The sequence below is a fragment of the Hemicordylus capensis genome, chromosome 2, assembly GCF_027244095.1.
Source record: "Hemicordylus capensis ecotype Gifberg chromosome 2, rHemCap1.1.pri, whole genome shotgun sequence".
Classification (NCBI taxonomy): Eukaryota; Metazoa; Chordata; class Lepidosauria; order Squamata; family Cordylidae; genus Hemicordylus; species Hemicordylus capensis.
The window spans coordinates 289,514,533-289,536,750 of record NC_069658.1 but is presented as its reverse complement, the minus strand read 5'-3'; the positions used below and the strand labels follow the sequence as shown (position 1 = coordinate 289,536,750).

General features: G+C 44.3%; 1 protein-coding gene across 10 annotated transcripts in view; it reads right to left on the bottom strand.

The window, feature by feature from the left end:
* ITPR1 (inositol 1,4,5-trisphosphate receptor type 1) overlaps nt 1-22,218 on the bottom strand; it is a 323,955-nt gene that overhangs the window by 280,742 nt on the left and 20,995 nt on the right. The window lies entirely within an intron of this gene.

Here is a 22,218-nt window from a genome sequence, read left to right as displayed (position 1 = left end):
TGGTACACTACAAGCCAAAGGGCCAAACTATACATCACATTAAACCATTTAGAAGATGAGCTTAAATGCAGATGTGGTTCTTTTATCTTTAAAAATTAGCAGCAGGGTCCCTCAAACTGGGCATGTGATGCATGGTGAAAGAGGGAGTGTTAGTACTTTCTCCATGTTTCATTTTTATGCCTAAAATACCTTCCACAACTATCCTGTAGTGGCCATTTGTTTGATCATTTGTTTTCTGTGGTGTCTTTAAAGTGAAGGCAAAAGCTTTCCCTCTCCTCTTCTCACACACACAAAAAGGGAGAGGGGGCTTCCCTTCAGCCTCCAAGTCTGAGAACCTCAGTTCCTGAAAGAATGTATAGTCAGCATCCTCCACCATGAAGACAGATGCAAATAACTCATTCAGCTTCACTGCAATCTCCTTATCCTCCTTAATAATCCCTTCTAAGCCTTCCTCATACAAGGGTCCAACCGCCTTCCCGGACAGGTTTTCCACTTCTGATATATTTAAAGAAGTTTTTGTTATTCCTCTTGACACATCTAGATATATACTCTTCGAACTCTCTTTTTGCATCCCTTTTTGTCTCCTTGCATTTATTTTGCCAGAGTTCATGTTCCATTTATGTTCCTTCCTGTTCTCTTCATTTGGGTAGGCCTTCCAATTTCTGAAAGACATCTTCTTCCCCTTTATAGCTTCCCTGACTCTGTGTGTTAGCCATGGTGTCACCCTCTTTAACTTGGTGGTATCTTTCCTCCTTCTCGGTATACGTTCCAACTGAGCTTCTAGTATTGTGTTTTTGAATAACTTCCATGCTTTCTGGAGTGATCTGACCCTCCTGACTTTTTCCTTTCAGCTTCCTTTCTACCAGTCCCCTCATTTTTGAGAAGTTTCCTCTTCTGAAATCCAGTGTATCTGTGTTGGATTGTTGGACTTCCTTGGCAATGCTCAACTTGCATATAAGCTGAATTGGATCACACTATGGCCACTGTTCCCCAATGGTTCTACCACTCTGATATTTTGCACCATGTCCTGGGTACCACTCAGGACCAAGTCTAGTCACCTTCTCTCTGGTTGGTGAGCTGCAGGGAAGGTCTGCTTTCCTTGTCTTGGGGACTGCCGGCAAGATGCTATGAAGCAGTGCTCCCCGCCAGCCCATGTGTACATATGCGCCCTTGCCAGTGCCTCTCAACAGCCACCTTGCTGTCCTGGGGTGGCCAGGGAAAAGGGGATCTCCTCTCCCAGTAATCCCCGTGGCAGGATATCTGCATATTGCACAAGAACGGACCGGGACCTGGGAATTTTGAATGGTTTTTAAGGTCCGTCCCAGTGTCAACTCCTCCCTCCCCTCCACAAACATGCCTGGGCAAAAAGAAAGGGAGTGTCTAGAGGGTGTTTGGTGTATGCAAAAGTCTGCACAGGGGATGAGGGTGGCGAGGCTAAAGGAGGATCTCTTTGATTTTGATTTTTATTTTTTAAACAAAGAAAGGGTGGGGAAGTGGTGCCCAGCCACTTCCCGGGGGGCAGGGGGTTTACAACCCAGGCTTATTCATGAGCAGGGCCAGAGGAATAAGAATCGTTCAGTTTTTGGAGCAATTCGTCCCATGTGGACAACACCCACTCACAAGAAAATCAGGCCAAGTAGACTGTGTTGTGCTGCTGTGTGTTGGAAGGCAGTGGGCAAGGGTATCCCAGATGCTGCTTTCCTGATCCTGGGGACAGTGTCCAAGGTGCCATGGAAACAAGCCCCTTAGCTGGCCCTCCGCACCTGTGCACAGTTCTGCCCTTGAGCCCCTGCAGTTGAGTCTGCTGCCTTGGGGCTGGGGGAGAACAGGAAAGTGCCTTCTCATGCAATTCCTCACACCCACCTTTCTGCACTCAGCACACAGACAGAGCAGACATGGGATTCATAAATGTGTGCAAATGCACATGCCCTCTGGCGCACTCCACAACTGTGTACATGGCCAGGCTGTGACATATGGGGTGTCAGAGGGATTTGGAAAGATGGAGATAATAGAAAATCATTTCTATTTTTTAACAAAGAGAGTTGGGGGACCCACTAAAGCAGGGGCCCCTTAGATTCCCTTGTGGTTAAGTGGGCTGGCAGCTTGTAGTCCTTGGGTGCGAATTTGCCCTTTTACGGGCAAGACCAATCTACATCCCCAGTAGACTGGTCCTTTCATGAGGCTGCTGAACAGAGGCAACTCGCTTGGGTCTGAACCAGGTTCCCCAAGATGGCTGTGTCACCCATGGGGGACATAGGCAGGGGTTAGCACATATCCACATGGGCTGGGTGGCAGGGGACACGTTTTTTTACAGCAGCTTGGACACAGAACCCAAGATATGGAAAGCTGTCTCTGGGGCAACACTCCCAAAGGCCGCCATCCAAAAAGCAACCTAGCTCTATTTAGACCCCCAATGGCCTGACACTCACAAGAGGGCTGTCAGTGGGGGCAGGGAATGTTTTGCCATCATGCATCAGTAGAGTTTTCACTCAACAATTCTCCCCTCTGATGGTCTCTCTCATGAGTTGTCTGGGGGTGTCACTGCGGCCTGGCACTCTCTTGAGACATGATTTTTGGTGCAGGCTTCAATGGTGGAGCACTGCCAATCCAGCCGCCTGGCCCTGCTCATAAGTAAGACTGGGGGAACAAACCCTAAAAAGGAGGAAGGAGCTGGGGCCCCCTTCCCCAGCCTATATGTGATAAAGTAAAACTTTGCTGCTCCTGAATTCCTGCTTGTGGCAGCCCCTCAAAGCTGGACAGAAGTGCCTCCTGGGATTTTTGTTCCCTAGCCAGAGAGAGGATGCCCTGCGCATGCTGGCTTCCATGAGGGGGCCATTTGCCAGAGCATAGCTGCTTGTGCGGACAGCGTGGGAATAGGGCTTGGGTGTGGACTTTTAACCCCATTCAAAGCTTTCAGGCTTGGTCCGACATAGCACCATAAGCAGGTCTCCCAGCACATGGATTTCCGGGAGAGGAGAGCCCCAGTTTCCAGATGCCTGGCATGAGTGAGCTTGCCCTTTGGGGCCACAGGAAGTGTCACACATCCCCACATGGGCATGTGGGCTGGCAGGGTGCAGGCTTTGACAGTGGCTTGGCAGCAGTCGCCGGGACTGGGACAACACTCAACCAAATGCCTGTTCCTGCAGCTTTCCTGCACAGAGCTTCCTCCCTCTCTCCGCTTAGTTGGCCACTCTTGTGCAAGAGCATTCCTTGGGGTAATGGGCTACTTCTCCAATGTTATGTTCAAGATGGGCGGCTTTAAAAGGGGGCTTAGACAGATTCATGGTGGACAGGTCTATCAATGGCTACTAGTCTAATGGCTGTGGGCCATCTCCAGCCTCAGAGGCAAGATGCCTCTCAATACCAGTTGCAGGAGAGCAACAGCACGAGAGGGGGCATGCACATACTTCTTGCCTATGAGCTTCTCAGGGGTATCTGGTGGACCACTGTGTGAAACAGATGCTGGACTAGATGTGCCTTGTGCCTGATCCATCAGGGCTGTTCTTAATGGGACATCACACAGGCTGCCCTTCTCACAAGCAAGACTTGGGGAGCAAATCTCCTCACCTGGGGAAGGGGCTGGCTGCCCCTTCCCCAACCTATATGAAATGAACGTTTAGGGCGGTATACAAATTTGATAAATAATAATTTAAAAAATTAATAAAAGTAGAAATTTGTTGCTCTGCTTTTTATACCAGGGATCCCCTGCCCATGCATTACTCCCTTCCCAGCACTGTGATGGGGTGCCCTGCTCATGTTGCCACTTGGTCTTCCCAGCACTGTGATGGGGTGCCCTGCTCATGTTGCCACTTGGTGTGTTTGGTCTTGTAAGCATACATGACTGTTGCTCCCTTCTCAGGGAACAAAGCACTTAATGCCCATCCTGTCATCCCATTCCCTTTCCCCCCACTTGCCAGGTGTGGGGGGAGCAAGGGACAGCATGGAAATCGGGGCTGCCCCCAAGCGACTGTGTGGCTTGATAGGCTGGCCGGGATGGGGTGTGGTGTTATCTCTGTAGCCTGGCAACTCCATAGCTGCATACCTGACAGGCTGGGCATGGCTGATTTTCTGAGAGGCTTCTAGCGAAATGCGCCAAAAACATGAAGCAGCCACACCCTCGGTCATGTCTGTACCACCAACTCTATGATTGGGGTTTGGGAATCAGCACAAAACTGCAGTTACATCTGTGCACCTAGTCAGATTTATTTATTTATTACTTCTCTGCATTGCCCCATCCAACTGCTCTGGGCAGTTTACAAACTAAAACAAAATATAATCATTCAAAAATCAAACATACAACAGTTAAAACAATTTAACACAGTTTTAAAACCCTGGAAGGCCAGACTAAACAAGTCAGCCTTAAGGGCTCTCTTAACGGCTGTTAATGTATTTAAACCACAAATTTATGTAACACCTAGACAACAAAACCTCTTGGCAGCAAACCTTAGAGATAACTGAAGGTTCCAACTGAAGTTTGGCAAGGCAAACTGGGGTTAGCTTTTGGACTGTAACCGCAACTTCACATATTTGGGCGTAATGGAGTTACAACATCGGCCAGGTTTAACCGCGGTTAGCTGTTATGTCTGAATGTGGCCAATGTTAATGCAATTGCAAGATACACAGATGATGCATATGCTAGAGATCAGCCATTTACTTCTGGTAAGTGACATCTGTGGCTCCTTTTGTCCCCTATGAGCTTTATGCTTTTAGAGCAGTGATCTAGAACTGCCTTCATCCACTAATGGTAAGGCAGGTGAATTTTTTTTTTTTTTTAAAGTTGAACCTGAGCAGCATCCTAGACTATGAGCAGCCACCACAGGATAGTTCCAAGTCTGAAATCAGAACCAGGAGGGCCAAGCAGACAAACCAGAATTAGGAGGCAAGCCAAGCCAGGAGCTGAAGTTGAAAAGACAAATCAGGAATCACAGACATCAAAGCACCAAGACCTGGATACCAAGGCAAAGTCTTAGTCTGAAATACTTCCCTGTTGTATTACCTATTAACAACAATTCTCCCATTTCTGCAGCATTGGCATTGCAGCAACAAGAAGTACAGAACCTGGATTTAATGTTTTTCCAGAAGAAAAGATGGACAGTTTGCTAAGTACAGCTTAAGTGGAACAGGATTCAACAGTCATTACCGTTAAGCTCTATCTTGGTAGAAACTTTTATAAAGAAAAACAAATCTAGCACTCGACAAAATCCACAGAATTCATAGTATATTATAGATAATGTAGAGCAGGCCTGCTCAACTTAGGCCCCCCAGCTGTTTTTGAACTACAACTCCCATAATCCCCAGCCACGGTGGCCAATAGCCTGGGATTGTGGGAATTGTAGGCCAACATCTGCAGGAGGGCCGAAGTTGAGCAGCCTTGATGTAGAGACATGTGATTGCTATAAAATTATACGGGAGGAGAGTTAAGGAAACATGTGGGCTGTATTCACATGTACTCTCAAGTACAGGAAGGCCTCATTAATCACAGGTCCAGCACTCGCTGTTTCGCATATCCCAGTCGGGTAATTAGCGCTCGACCTCGGTATATGCAGGGGAAAACTGGAGGGAAATGGGCTAAACTCACATATTCGTGCATCGGGGGCAGCTAGAAATGGCCTCTGAAGTCATTTCTGGCCACCATTTTGGCTGCCAGAGAAACTGGGAGCCATTCTATGGCTCAAACACAAGGCAAACAATGTGCTTTCCAGGCAATTTTCAACAGTGGACAGCAGGGCACTTTGGAAGGAGCGTTTGAGAGGGGCAGGGCAAAACCCACAATTTTTGGCTGATTTGGGCATCTGGAACCTAACATCCCCACCCCCACCCCAAATTCTCATTGCCTTAATTCCCTGTTATTCACAGATTCACTATCTGTGGGGCCCCTGGCAGAATGGAATAATGGGGATCTCCTGTAATGATGGGAGCTGCTTGGTGCAATCCCATACCGCAAAGGCACATGTGTCACAACCAGAGCCACCCGCAAGGACCTTTCCTTTCTAGTCGGTAACCTTCCTAGCAGGGTACTGAATACATGGGAAGCACATGCAACTATCCTCATCCATGTGTTTGTGTTATTCATACATGTAACCCAGTATAGGATCACTCTTATAAGAAACAGCTCCCACACTACCAGCAATTAGGGATGTGCATGAAGATCTTCGGTGCTGGCGGGGGTAGTACTTTAAGGGCGGGGTAGGGTATACTCACCCCTCCCGCCGCATTTCCCTCGCCGGCACTCTGTTATTTTTAAGCTCCTCTCTGCCACCCCATTCCCCCCCATCGGCTGGAAGTGGCCAGAAGGAGTAAGCATGCATGCGCCTGTTGTGTGCGTGCGCCCATCTGCCGTGCGCTCATTACTTCTGGCCACTTCCAGCCAATGGGGGGGAACGGGGCAGCAGAGAGCAACGCTGCCACCCCAAGGGACTTAAAAATAACAGAGCGTCAGCGGGAGGGGTCAGTACACCCTCCTCCGCCCTTAAAGTACTACCCCTGCTGGCGCAGAAACACTGAACCCCCTCCCCCAGCGCCGAAACGTCTCGGAGGCCTTCATAATGGCCTCTGAAACGTTTCGGGCACATGCCTACCAGCAATACATCTGAAAGTTGGCCCCGGTTTCTCTCTCAGCATGTGTTACACACACTGGCAGAAAGAGGAAGAAGTGACAAAGTAAACAGAAATGTCAACTTCCATCAGTGCTCAGTTACCTGGAAATTAACATAAGAATAGAATCTTATAAGAGTATTGTATTTCAGACCCAGCCATTGATCCTTTAATTTTTTTGAAAATCAATTTGCAAAGCAAAATTAATTTTACAAGGGAGAAAAAAATCAAATATAAAGAACCTTAAGGGTAGTACTGAAATAATAAAACCAGAATGGGGAAGAAGTGGATTAGGCAATTGTTACAGCTATACTAGTGTTCTGCATGCCACATTTCAGAACAGTCACATCGTTTTGCTTATTCATTTCACCTTTTGACCGCATAGAGACCTATGACTAAATTAAAGCATTTCAGGAACAAGCCTGCAGATTTTAGCAAATGGGGCCAACCCTTCAGCACCACTTCTGCCACACCCTCATCCTGCTCTCACAAAGAACTGCAAATGTTATCTTAGTGAAGAAATAGCCTTAATTAGCTGGAAATTTTACACACATACACCCCACCAAAAACAAAAACAAAACCCCACAGCGCTGGCATTGAAAATAGGATAAACCTTCCCATTACATTGAACATTAACTTGTTTACTTGTGAAAAGTACAGATCAAGCTTATTAAGCATGACTGCGGGATCAGCCAAGGACAGCACTTTAAAAACATTTTAAAATAATTGGTGGGGGGGGCAAGCAGATTAACAACTTGCAATCCGCTTCAACTGTTGTTACGGCCTACACCAGAGAGGCCTCAAGACCAAGAGCAGAACCAAAGTAAGCGCTAGTGCGCAACCTTCTTTAAAAGTTTAAGAATGATCTCATTATCAGCACTGGCAGAAAGTTTAAAGCTGGCTCCCTGACCCTAAAAGTCTGCAACTTACAGAATGCCATGTTCAGTTACATTGCAGCTATGTAGTCTTTTGGGAGGTTGCATCCAGAAGAACACTTAAGTGCCATGAAGGGTCATTCTAGCTCTAGTGCTACAGAATAATCTGTATGTTGCCATACAGCTTGTCTACAGAGGACCTCTCTTATAGTTCATAGGGGTGGGAAACAATAGGATTTAGGTCAAACTGCAGGTTTATATTGAGTTTTCTCAAGCACAACTGTGGACTGTTCATTTCTCCCTGCACGTCTACCCTTCCTGATATCATGCCAAGAAAGAAGATTCTTGCTGCCTCCAACAGAAATCAGAAATTTTGACCTCTGATAGTCTCCAAGTTGTGGGCGTGGGTGGAAATGGCCATGTTTCAAAGTATAACTGCAATGACACCATCTATGGAAAAGAAGATAGCTGGTATACTTCTGTTGAAGTAGTACTTAAAATCCTGTTTCTACCATCCAGCCCTTTACAATCTTTAGACATAGCTTTTATCACAAGCGTTATGTATGTAGAACATGAGTACAGTATGTATTTTTTTCAAAACAGTCAACATTCCAACAAGCATACCAAAATTTTTACCGTAACAGCCACACCACTGCATTAAATGCATGTTCTCTAGATATACCCACAGCCACATAGGTTAACAACACTGCATCAGAATTATGTACCCATGTGGAGCAGGCCGACTTAACAGTCAATTCCACCCACACCTTTACATCATGAGAGACAATCTTCAGCCACTTGGAAGCACATCACAGAAAAGCAATTCCCAGGGGTATGCCTAAGGGATTCCTTCATTACAAGGGTATTCAACATTAACCCTTTCCCTATCCACTTCCAGCCGATAGGAGTGCAAATTCCACCTGCTATTTCATCTCTCTAGCTACACCCTATGTCACGTTAAGTGGCGCAGTGGGGAAATGCTTGACTAACAAGCAGGCGTCTGCTGGTTCGAATCCCCACCGGTACTATATTGGGCAGCAGCAATATAGGAAGCTGAAAGGTATCATCTCATACTGTTCGGGAGGAGGCAAAGGTAAGCCCTTCCTGTATTCTACCAAAGAAAACAACAAGGCTCTGTGAGGCCAGGAGTCGAAATCGACTTGACAGCACACTTTACTTTTTTATTAGCTACACCCTCCTAACCAGGGATTGGCTAAGACTTCCCTCCTAGATCCAGGCCACCTCTCCATTAGAGAAAATGCTATAAAATGTGACCACTCAACACTTCTTGGGACTACAGAGGCCATATTTGCTTTTCAATAGAGGCATCTCTAGGCTTTTAACAATTGTGGCAGGCAGAACACAAGTGAAGCATCTTCCATCACTGAAGCATCTTCCATCACAGTCATTCCTGAAAACATCTGCTTGTCAGATATTACAGACAATAAGGCTTCCTTCCATAAAAGAAAGGAAAGGATGGCAACCTTAGAAGGCTAGTGAACAATTAATTTGGGGGCAATTTCCATACATAATTTAGGGGAGACACATCCTTTTCCTGTTCGTCTATTACGTTCTATGGAATAATTTACATTTGTCACAGATGACACTGGTGTTCAAGGTGACCTAATCAACCTTTTGAAAGAAGCAATTGGAATTATTCTGAGCTCAAAAACAATGTTTGAAGCAGCATTTTGTACTAGGTGCTGCGCCATATTCCCCACAACACACTTTAATCATTTTGTGTTAATTGCTATGAAATAGAAAATGGTTAACAAGTGCTTTTACCCTAGAGAGAGTTAAATCACTTAGAATTATAGACCCAAATTGCATTTGGCTGCTTCAATGTCATCCCAACATGTAAGGGGAAAATACAAGAACCTTTTCTCAATATGGGAAAAAATAAATGGCATTCCCATTGGTGATATAAGGGATAGGATCCAGATATATAAAATCTGGAACTAAACCCTCCTACATTAGGAGCTAGCCTAGCACAAAAGAAGTGGGGGAAAACACATTTTAGCTCTGATGTGCTACTCTAATAAAAATACAAAGGCACCTTTTCCTTGTAATGAGTAGCAGCTTTTCTATTATTGAAAAAATTACATTTTTCAATACCGTCCTTCTTTCCACATATCAAACAAGATACCTATATTGCTATAGTAAATCAATTTAGATATTTTAAATATCATAAACATTTTAAATAAAATTTAGATTTAGTTTAGTTAAGTGATCACGAGCGATTATCAATCAAGTCAAGTTATCCATTCAATTAGATAACTATTATTTACAAGTTAGACTGCAGCAAAGGGAACATTTCACAGCAGCAAAGGGAACATTTACTTTTGAGTATGGCAAACAAGGGATAAAGTGCAATGTACACACAAATTTTAATTATCTCTTCAACAGGGAAAAAGAATGGGATGTGTGTGGATTTAAAAACCCCCCACCAATATTAAAATTAGGTTCAGAAGTGCTGCAGTATGTTAATAAGCAGTCCAGAGCTTCAAGCTCACATATAGCCTCTTCTCCATTCCCCCTCAATTTCTTGCTTCAATCCCATCTTGAGAATGGATTAATAATAATAATTTGTATTAATTATTTCCATAATTTGGAAAGAGCTTTTGGCACAATGGTGAGTAGGGTTTCAACCTTATTTTATGCAACTTCTAGGCCACAGGATAGGACAAAAAGATATGAAGAGCACTGAAGTTCTACCTCAGTCACTGGAAGTGCTTCTCAGCTTCTCTGCGTAGCTAAACGGACCTCTTTTTTAAAGCAAAAGCTGAGGTTTTAGGATTCTACATTCAGTCCCCAAACCAGTAGTGTGACCATTCATGCCAACACACATAGCCATAGAGATATACACCACTGTCAAGTACATTTATTCAAACAAGTTTCAGTTTCATTGCAAAAGAAAGCTGTTTTTAAGGGATACAAATTCTTAACAAGGACACCCTGCCTAATCTCTGTATCGACTTAACACAAGTGAGAGTGCTTACAATTAATCCATTATCTGGTTGTTCTTTAATAATCCACCACAAATCATGAACATTAACAGCAGTGATATATCAGCTATTACTTGTGTAGGAGGTTCCAGTCCAGATTTCACAGCCCTAAATCACCCGCAGTTATATATGCACAAATCTTGCTTCAGCACAACCAATTTGGATGTACATTTAGATAGTAATAAAGTCTTTTCCCACTCACTGAACATATAAAACTGCAATCTATCATTTCAGACTGCAGTCATGGGCTTATGTCATGGAATGCTCATCCATACAAAAAAAAAAATTCTTGTACATAAACTAGATGTTGACAGAAAGGCTAGGCTAGAACCTGTCTCCTTGACGTCTGGTTTTCTAGATGGCCCCCTTCCTGGGAGAGTCCTGCCCAGACACAGGTTTACCAATCACACAAGAAACCAGAAGCAAACCTGCTTGCTAGCAAACCTGATTGGAAGGTACATCCATTAGTGAGTCCCTGTCACATTCAACATTATTTTATATAATTTGGGGAAGCAAGCATGGTGTGTCACAGTCTCTTTAATTTCATTAAAAAGAGAAGATGCTTACTCAAATTGATACCTACTGGCTAAGAAAAACCAGCAGGTACCCTTAAAAAAAAAAGAAAGAAAGAAGTCTGTTGAGGAAGCAGACCTGCCAAAATGTTAATAATATTAAAGAAGAAAGGAAGTTAAGGACATGCCAACAATCTAAAAAACACAAAAATAAGAACAGGTCAGTCAATGCCATCCATTTCCAGGTCTAAAATCAACAGCCAAGAAATTGGAACACTCTGATCTTATCTTTATCTATAGACACAAATAATTGTTCACCACACTTGCTCTCTCTCAATGTCATTCAGATCTGAAGACTGTTCACCATACTGCACAGTTTGCATTTGGAAAATAATCCTTGCTACAATTTTCACCTTCCATTTTAGAAAATGACACCAGATTCAATTTATCTCCATTCTGAATCAACTTTTACCCCATCCATCATACCCTGCTGCCATACACCCAGCACCTTCCCCAAAGCACCTCATTTTTGATGCAGCCATTTCCCCTCTTCAGTTCAGTGTTTAGACGTCTGGGAACGGTTCCGTGCCGTTTCAAATTCCTGCTGGTGGTGTGCAGTTCCTTCCTACAGCAACTGTATAGTCGTCTTCTTTGTAAAGGCTGAGGAAGATGCCCTTAACACAAGTGAAACCTGCCTCTTCTCCTATACGGTTGCTTGTACAAACACCCAAGCTCTGTAACAAAAGTATCAAGTTGACTGTATGAAACTGATGAACAGCATCACCCGAGCAGCATGTACTTGATTAAGAGTGCCACTGGTGGCCAGAAGACCTAGTTTGGGGGTGGGAGGAGGGAGTGGGGAGAAGAATACCCACGGGAATATATAAGAATAATTAGGAAGTCCCAGTTTTGTGTTTTGGCCCACATATACTAGCTTTCTACTTTGTCAAAGACAGTGTTCAACGCAGAAAACAAGTCACAGAGCTCCAGTTAAGCAGACATTCTCTAACAGTTCACCAACCTGTACCCTGGACCTAAATACATTTTACTAGAAATAAGCACATGGAAATAAATTGTATTTATATCTAAGTATATATGTCAGGCTCTTGGTGACAGTTCCTAAAGCATCTTAGCAACAGAGTCTATTTAAGTTTGACTGTTTCAACAGGATTGGAAAGTGTTGTTTTTTTAATCCTAGGACAAGGCAATTTCCAATAAGCTCTTGAAGCCAATTTTAAACTCGGGTCTGATTTCAATGAGATCTGCCTGCTCAGCCTAGGCCTTGCGTTGTCAAGCACTATGCTAAGATCCAGAGTTGTATCAAGTGATGGATAATTCATTGCTTGCAACACTTCATGCTCTTTGCCCAAAGGTGAATAAATCAGAGCCCACATGCGAAATACAACAATGAAAAAGTAATGATTTGGGCAAGACCATTTCCTCGCTTCCCCACCTCACACAGGCTGGCACACTACATGCTAAGCCTTCCACATCACGATGTGAAGAGAACAAAGAGACTATATTTTTCACATCACCAAGATGCAGTATTAAATATTTTCATGGGCTAGAGGGCATCCACCCAAGAGTTCTTAAGGAACTCAAATGTGAAATTGCCAACCTCCTTGTAAAAATATGTAACTTATCCCTATAATTAGGCTCTATAACAGAGAACTAGAAAGTAGCACATTAAGTATTTGAAAACTCAGCTTTTCAAAAAGGGATCCAAGGAGGATCCGGAAACTATAGGTAGGTTAGCTTAGCTTCTGTACCAGGTAAATTGATGGAAAGCATACTTAAAGACAAAACTGCTAAACACATAGCAAAAAAGGCCTGCTGAAGGAGAAACAACATGGCTTCTGCAAGAGGCCTTGTTGCCTCAATAACCATTTGGAGTTCTTTGAGAGTGCCAACAGGCATGTGGATAAAGGTGATCTGGTTGACATAGTATACTTGGACTCACTGTTCCCTCTAAGGCGTGGACACATGCATGCGCTCACAAGTTTTTAGATGTCCGCTCAGTACATTTTAGATCCCATTCAGGTTAATAAGAACATAAGAACAGCCCTGCTGGATCAGGCCCAAGGCCCATTGAATCTAGCATCCTGTTTTACACAGTGGCCGACCAGATGCCACTGAAAGCCTACAGGCAGGAGTTGAGGGCATGCCCTTTTTCCCGTTGTTAATCCCCTGCAACTAGTATTCAGAAACATCCTGCCTTTGAGGCTGGACGTGGCCTATAGCCCTCCAACTAGTAGCTGTTGATAGACCTCTCCTCCAAGAAGTTATCCAAACCCTTCTTAAAGCCATATAGGTTGTTGGCTGCCACCACATCTTGTGGAAGAGAATTCCACAAGTTGATTATGTGTTGTGTGCAAAACTACCACCATTTGCTGGTCCTAAATTTCCCTGCAATTGGTTACATGAGATGACCCCTGGTTCTAGTGTTATGTGAGACGGAGAAAAAAAAATCTGTCTATCAACTTTCTCCACAACATGCGTGATTTTATAGACCTCTATCATGTCTCCCCAAAGCTGTCTTTTTTCTAAACTAAAGAGCCCCAGGTGTTGTAGCCTTGCCTCACAAGAAAGGTGCTCTAGGCTCCTGATCATCTTGGTTGCCCTCTTCTGTACCTTTTCCAGTTCTACAATGCCCTTTTTTAGGTGTGGTGACCAGAATTGTACGCAGTACTCCAGGTGTGGCCACATCATAGTTTTGTATAAGGGCATAATAATATTAGCCGTTTTATTTTCAATCCCCTTCCTAATGATCCCTAGCATGTAAATGGCCTTTTTCACAGCTGTCACACATAGAGTCGACACTGTCAACCACGACCCCAAGATCCCTCTCCTGGTCAGTCACCAACAGCTCACATCCCATCAGCGTATACTTGAAGTTGGGGTTCTTCGTCCCAATGTGCATCACATTACACTTGCCAACATTGAGCTAGACAGGGGGAGTGCGTCCCTGTTGGTTCTGCTGGACCTCTCGGCGGCTTTCAATACCATTGACCATGGTATCCTTCTGGGCCGCCTCTCGAGTATGGGAATCGGAAGTACTGCGTTGCAGTGGTTCCGGTCCTTTCTTGGGGGGAGGGTCCCGAGGGTCATGCTGGGGGACTACTGCTCAGCTCCGTGGCCTATGGCCTGTGGGGTCCGACAGGGTTCATTCTTGTCCCCCATGCTGTTTAACATCTACATGAAACTGCTGGGAGAGGTCATCCGGGGACTTGGACTGAGTTGTCAGCAATATGCGGATGACACTCAGCTCTCTCTCTCTCCTTGTCATCTGATCCTAGGGAGGTGGTGGATGTCCTGAATCGGGGGCTGGAGGCCATGATGGGTTGGATGTGGGCTAATAAACTGAAATTGAATCCGGACAAGATGGAGGTACTGTTGGTCAGTAGGAGAGCCAATCGGGATGAGGAGATTTTACCGGTTCTGGATGGGGTTGCACTCCCCTTGAAGGAGCAAGTACACAGCTTGGGGGTACTACTGGACCTGGCTTGGCTTTTGGAAGCTCAGGTGGAGGAGGTGGCCAGGGGTGCCTTTGCACGGCTTCGGCTAGTGCACCAGCTGCGTCCCTTTTTCGAGAAGGCAGATCTGGCCACAGTTACCCATGCCTTAGTCACGTCACGGCTGGATTACTGTAACGTGCTCTACGTGGGGCTGCCCTTAAAGAACATCCGGAAACTGCCGCTAGTGCAAAACGCGGCAGCTAGGGTTTTGTCCAGAGCTGCCCGGTGGAAATACATCACACCCATCCTGAAAGAGCTGCACTGGCTGCCAGTTCGTTTCCTGTCCAATTCAAGGTGCTGGTTTTGACCTTTAAAGCCCTTAACGGTTTGGGCCGGGGTATCTGAGGGACCGCCTGCTCCCAAGGGTTGCTGCCCGCTTGACAAGGTCATCTAAGGGGGCTCTACTCCGGGTGCCTACAATGAAGGAGGCTCGTCTGTCATGCACTCGGGACAGGGCCTTCTCTGTTGTTGCTACCAGACTTTGGAATGCTCTCCCAGTGGCCATTCGCTCTTCAGACTCCATCACAGTTTTTAGAAAGCTTCTTAAAGCTTAGCTTTTTACCCAGGCTTTTACATGACCATTTCTATGCTGCTTCTATGTGTTTTTATTCTTGTGTCTATGTTTTTTTATGCTTGTATTTTATAGTTTTTAAATTAGATGTGTTTTATATTTTTAGCTTAATATTTTAATTGTCATTTTTATTGTATGTTTTTAACTTTTGTAAGCCGCCTTGGGGTTGTTTTTAATGAAAGGCGGTATAGAAATTCAACAATAAAATAACCATATTGCCACTTTGTCCTCCACTCACCCAGTTTGGAGATCCTCACAATCCATTTTGGATTTCACTACCAAACAGAGTTTAGTATCATCTGCAAATTTGGCCACCTCACTGCTTACCCCAACTTCTAGATCATTTATGAATATATTAAATAGCACCGGTACCAGTACAGATCCCTGGGGGACCCCACTTCTTATTTCCCTCCATTGTGAAAACTCTCCATTTATACCTACCCTCTGTTTCCTGTCATTCAACCAGTTAGCAATCCACACATGTACTTGTCCCCTTATCTCATGACCACAAAGTTTCCTCAGGAGTCTTTGATGAGGAACTTCATTGAAAGCTTTTTGGAAGTCCAGGTATATTATGTCAACTGGATCACTCGGATCCACACACTTGTTGACACTCTCAAACAACTCCAAAAGGTTGGTGAGGCAAGATTTCCCTTTGCAGAAGCCATACTGGTTCTCTCCCAGCAGGGTCTGTTCTTCTATGTGTTTCACAACTTTATCCTTGAGGATGCTTTCCATCAATTTGCCTGGAACAGACGTTAAGCTAAGCGGCCTGTAATTTCCCAGATTGCCCATGGATCCCTATTTGAAAATTGGTGTTACATTAGCTAATTTCCAGTCCTCCAGTACAGAGCTAAGTTATATATTTTAGCAATGAGGTCAGCAATTTCACATTTGAATTATTTGAGGACTCTTGGATGGATGCCACCCGGCCATGGCGATTTGCTAGTTTTCAAGTTTTCCCAGACAGTTTAGAACATCATCTCTTGTCACTTCTATCTGACTCAGTTCTTTAGCCTCCATCCCCGAAAAGCCTGGTTCAGGAACAGGTATATGCTCAGTATCCTCTGCCATGAAGACAGTCACAAAGAACTCATTGAGCTTCTCTGCAACCTCCATATCCTCCTTAATAATCCCTTTCACTCCCTCATTAGCTAATGGTCCAACTGTCTCCCTGGTAGGTTTCCTGCATCTGATTTATTTAAAGAAGTTTTTGTTATTCCCCTTGATGCTTTTAGCAAAATGTTCCTCAAACTCTCTTTTTGCCTCCCTTATTGTCACCTTGCATTTCTTTTGCCAGAGTTTGTGTTCCTTTCTGTTCTCTTCATTTGGGCAGGCCTTCCAGTTTTGGAAGGAAGTCTTTGTCCCTTTAATGGCTTCCTCAATGTTACCTGTTAGCCATGCTGGCATTCTCCTGGACTTAATGGTACCTTTCCTCCTTTTGGGTATACAATCTAACTGGGTTTCTGGGTTGAATCAGGAAGTCCTCATTCTGAATGCAAGTGCGCACACAATGCCTCGATACTGTCGCCCAGAACAAAACTCATTCTGCATAGAGGACTTCCAAAAAGCTTTTGATGTAGTTCCTCAGCAAAGGGTCTTAAGAAAACTTAGCAGTCATGGGATAAGGGGACAGGTTCAGTTGTGGATTGGTAACTGGTTGAAGGAAAGGAAACAGAGGGTAGGTATAAATGGAGAGTTTTCACAATGGAGAGAAGTAAGAAGTGGGGTCCCCCAGGAATCTGTATTGGAACCAGTGCTCTTTAACTTGTTCCAAAATGATCTAGAAGTTGGAGTAAGCAGCAAAATGGCCAAATGTAGAGATGACATTAAACTACTTAGGGTACTGAAATCCAAAACAGATTGTAAGGAGCTCCAAAATGTTCTCTCCAAACTAGGGAAGGGGGCAATGCAGTTCAGTGTAAGCAAGTGTCAAGTGATGCATTTTGGAGCAACACACACCAACTTCACATATACACTGATGGGGTCTGAGCTCTCAGTGATTGACCAAGAAAGAAGTTTTGGGGTCATGTTGATAGTGTCGTTGATTGTGTCAACTCAGCTGTGTGTGGCAGCTGTAAAAAGGCAAATTCCAAGCTAGGGATCACTAGGAAGGGGACTGAAAATAAAAATGCAAATATTATAATAACTGAATACAAATCAATGGTGTGGCCACATTGGGAGTACTGTATACAGTTCTGGTCACCATATCTTAAGAAGGACATCATTAAAAGTATTTATACCCCACCCCTCCAGTACACTACTACTCAGGACAGTTCACAACAATGTATAATAAAACATCTATAAAGCTTAGCAAGTTAAAAGAGCATACTAAATCCACATTTAAAATTGCAAATTTTAGAAGTTTCAAATTAAAAGTTCTTAATAGAAAGCTAAAAACCGAGAACTAAAAGATCTACCAGATATAAGCAGCAGATAAAACATTTAAAAGCCTCTTTTTAAAATGTGTTAGAATTGTTTAACGTTTAAGAACCAGAGTTGGTGAAAAAGAGGGCAGCCAAGATGATCAGGCAACTGGAGTCCTTGTCTTATGAGGCAAGGCTACCTGAGGCTTTTTAGTGTGGAAGAGAGGCAAGGGGAGAAATGATAGTGGTGTATACAATTTTGCATGGAGTAGAGAGAGTGGACTGACAGAATTTTTTCTCCCTTTTTCAAAACACAAGTATCGGGGTCATCTCATGAAAATGATGGCCAGGAAATTTAGGACCGACAAAAGGAAGTACTTTTTAAGCCTACTTTCCAGTAGGCTTATGAGATGACCCAGTATTCCGTGTGTGTGTTCCTCCCCACCCCATAGCAACTCTGAAGGCAATCTTGCATAATCCCTTCACTGAGGAAAGGCTAATATGAGGTTACTGCTCTGGCTAATCTTTAATATAATACATTTCCAAAAGGTGAACCAGGGGGGAAAGGGCTCACACAATACACAGTAGACAGTATGAAGCTTGTGTACAATTAAATAATGTGGGTTTATACATCTTCCATAATGCCATGTGAGATCTAAAATTTGATCCTGAACATGATCAGTTTACACACAAGTATCTTCCCTCAAAGTTGTTGTTGTTGTTATGAAAAGTGGTAATTGTAGTTAACATGCAGGTAATTTAAAGATGTAAAAACTACATTAACATGTGTTCAAACAAAAAAAAAAAAGCCATCATCCAGTTTCAATACACCATTAACTTTCACAAGTGATGCATGAGACTAATGTGTTCTAAACACTTTTTATCTTTTTACTGTTTCCTCTTCATCCCTGTAGAATTTAAGCTTTTAAAAAAGAAATGGAAAGGTGCTTAGATCAATTCCTTGCTTATGTTCTACCCAGACATAGTTTTTGCAAATTTGACAAAAAGGTAGTGTGAAAAATAAATCTAACCATATGACTTTCTGTTGCTTGATTATTCAGATCAATCTCCATCAAGCATTTCATCTGCAGAACGGGCCAACCAAAGACTTCTTAACGTTCACAAGTATGGCAACCATAACTGATTTTCTTCAAATATTTTTTTTCTTTAGCAACACAACGCTTCTAAATACCGAGCTTCCATATAGCTCTCATAGCAAAATAGGAATGTAGGAAGGTGCCTTATACTGAATCAGGCTATTGTCCATTTAGCTCAGTATTTTCTACACTGACTGGTAGTGGCTCTCTAAGGTTCCCAGCCTCACTTGGAAATGCTGAAAATTTTAATTTTTTTTATTTAACATATTTGTATACTGCACAAAATGCAAGTCTCTGGATGGTTCACAACAAAACAATGCAAACAAATAAAAAGGTTAAAACATTACAATAATTAAATATTTAAAACCATGTTAAAAACTATTAAAAACCATTAAAACAGTATTGAATTAAAAGCCTGGGTGAACAAATGTGTCTTGACTGCCTTTTTATAACTTGTAAGAGATGGAGAAGCTCTTATTTCAGCAGAGAGTACGTTCCAAAGCCTTTGGGCAGCAAGGGAGTAGGCCCTTAACCAAGCAGCCACCAAACAAGCCGGTGGTAACTACAGACAAACCTCTCCTGATGATCTCAATGGGCAGTGGGGCTCATAGCGAAGAAGACATTCTCTTAAATACCCAGGGCCCAAGCTGTTCAGGACTTTATAAGTTATATCCAAGACCTTGTATTTTGCCGGGAAACTTACTGGCAACCAGTGTAAATCTTTTAAGATGGAGTAATGTGGTCTCTCCAAGATGACCCAGAGACCAACCTGGCTGCCGCATTCTGGACCAACTGCAGTTTCCAGACTACGTACAAAGGCAGCCCCACATAGAGCACATTGCAGTAGTCAAGTCTGGAGGTGACCAGCTGATGTAATACTGTTCTGAGGTCATTTATCTCAAGAAACTGATGCAGCTGGCGTATCAACTGAAACCAATAAAAGGCACCTCTGGTCGCTGCCTCAACCTGGGATGCCAGGGAGAAATTTGTATGCAGAAGCACCCCCAGACTGCGTACCTGTTCCTTCTGGGGAAGTGTAACCCCATCCAGAACAGGACGATCAAAATCATTTCCTGAGTTCTGACCCTGCGCAATTAGACCCTCTGTCTTATCTGGATTCAGTCTCAATTTGTTATCTCTCATCCAGCCCATCACCGCCTCCAGGCAGGCATTTAGGGAGGTTTTGCCTTCTCCTGACAATGTTGACATGGAGAAAAAGATTTGGGTGTCATCAGCATATTGATAACACCCTACACAAAATCTCTTGATGATCTCTCCCAACAATTTCATGTCGATGTTAAACAACATCGGAGACAATATGGAGCCCTGATGGACACCATCTGGAATCTGCCCAAGAAGTAGGCGTGGAACCACTGCAAGGCAGTACCTCCCACCCCCAACCCCCTCAGACACTCCAGAAGGATACTATGGTCGATAGTATCGAAAGCCACCAAGAGATCCAAAATGACTAACAGAGCCATACTCCCTCTGTCAATTCTCAATTGGAGATAGGAAGATAGGAAACTGCCATATACTGAGTCAGACCATTGGTCTATCTAGCTCAGTATTGTCTTCACAGACTGGCAGCAGCTTCTCCAAGGTTGCAGGCAGGAATCTCTCTCAGCCCTATCTTGGAGAAGCCAGGGAGGGAACTTGAAACCTTCTGCTCTTCCCAGAGTGGCTTCATCCCCTGAGGGGAATATCTTGCAGTGCTCACACATCAGGTCTCCCATTCATATGCAACCAGGGCAGACCCTGCTTAGCTATGGGGACAAGTCATGCTTGCTACCACAAGACCAGCTCTCCTCCTCTCATCCATCAGGCCGACCAAGGCAGTCTCCACCCCATAGTCCACCCGAAATCCAGTCTGAAAGCTGGCATTAGAGAAAAGCAAGGTGAGGGTCTGTGGGAGGTAGGCACGGGTCCCCAAGGTCAGAGAACTGGCACGACAGCCAGAAGGGGAAACAGCTATTAGATTTCTGATTTCCCTTCCCTGTAGGCTTGCTGACCTGCCAACGTTACTTCTTCTATTCCCCACTACAATCAGAATAGCCACCTCAAAGTCAGTGGACACACACCAAGGCACATCTGAAACGTCTAGGGTTCCTAGGCCTAAAGACAACAGAAGTCAACATAAAAATACATGGCCCTCACTACCCCCTGAAGTGGGTGCCCCAAAGGGGCAACCCCTTTTAGTGTCGCCCCCACTGGTGGCGGGTCCGCCATTACAGGCAGTAGCCTTTATAAGCCCAGAAAGATAGCTCGTCTGGGCAGATGGTCCTCAGGAACTGCTGACTCATTTCCCCTGCCCCCAATCCCACACAAACTCACCCACAGGGCAGGAGCCACAGTCCCACAAGTTAGGGGGCACACAGGCTAACAACAGCAGATGACAGCAACACAGGCCCTCACCATTGGGCAGCAGCCATCTCTGGGAAGAAGAAGTTAAGGTGTCTTCCTCCCTGCAAGGCTTCTGGCAATTTAAGCACAGGCAGCAGCCTTTATAAGCCTAGAAAGATGCCTAATCTGGGCAGATGGCCCTCAGCAACTGCTGACTCACTCCCCATGGCTCAGGGGGAAATTGAACCTAGGACCTTCTGTGTGCAAAACAGATATGCTACCACTGAGCTACAGCCCCAGAACTATCTTCAATGAATTTGTCTTAGTCATGATCTCAGATAGTTTTGAGAAAGGCTACTATCTTGTGTAGCCTAAGTAAATTCCTTAGGTGTGTGGTATGGTACAACTGCATGGTACAACTATTCCATTGTGTCTATTCTACCCATAGCCAATTTAGTACTACAAGTCAGTGATATTAGAGTTCCTTATCTTGAGTTTAATATCAGACAGGGTCAGTCACAAAACTTGTACAGACTGTCAGCAGTGGTATTTCCTCCTAACACACACATTTTCTAACCTCCCGTTATTCCTGGTCTGCAGAACAGGTTTGTTCAGAACCCAGCTACTGTTACAGTTTGGGGCCATGTAATTTTACAACTCAAATAATATAAGGAGTCTACTTCTGTGCCAATTCTAGTTAGATTCTAGAGCCTTGTTAAGGAGAGAAACTGTTTCAGAAGTCAGGGTAAAGAATGCAGAATTCTCACAGCGGCAGCGGCCGTTGCTTCCTGACCTACACTCTGATAAAAATTAAAGAACATTTTCTGGTCAGTATTCCAGATTTCTAAGGGATAAAACGTTTCAACTTTGGATAACGTTAGGAACCAGCTCTATAGCATCTCCACTTGTTTATCTCCTTCATATATCCTTCAGGGATAAATAGGTTAAGTTGTGATTTCAAGACAAGTCAAGCCTTGATGACAGGAGAAGAGAGCTGGTCTTGTGGTAGCAAGCATGACTTGTCCCCTTAGCTAAGCAGGGTCTGCCATGGTTGCATATGAATGGGAGACTTAATGTGTGAGCACTGTAAGCTTCCCCTTAGGGGATGGAACCTCTGTGGGAACCCGCCCCCCCCCCACACACACACCTTGGAGAAGCTAGAGGAAATAAGTTAAAAAGGAGGGGAAACTTGGGGGGGGGGAGTCTGACAAACCACACATCCCCAACCAAACAGTGGGGGGTTCGATGGGGGTGCAAAACCCAACTGGCCCAGTCCGAACACAATCCGAACCAGACCAGGTGGTGGCCAGGTGGTTTTGTGCACACCCCTACTTACCAGGATA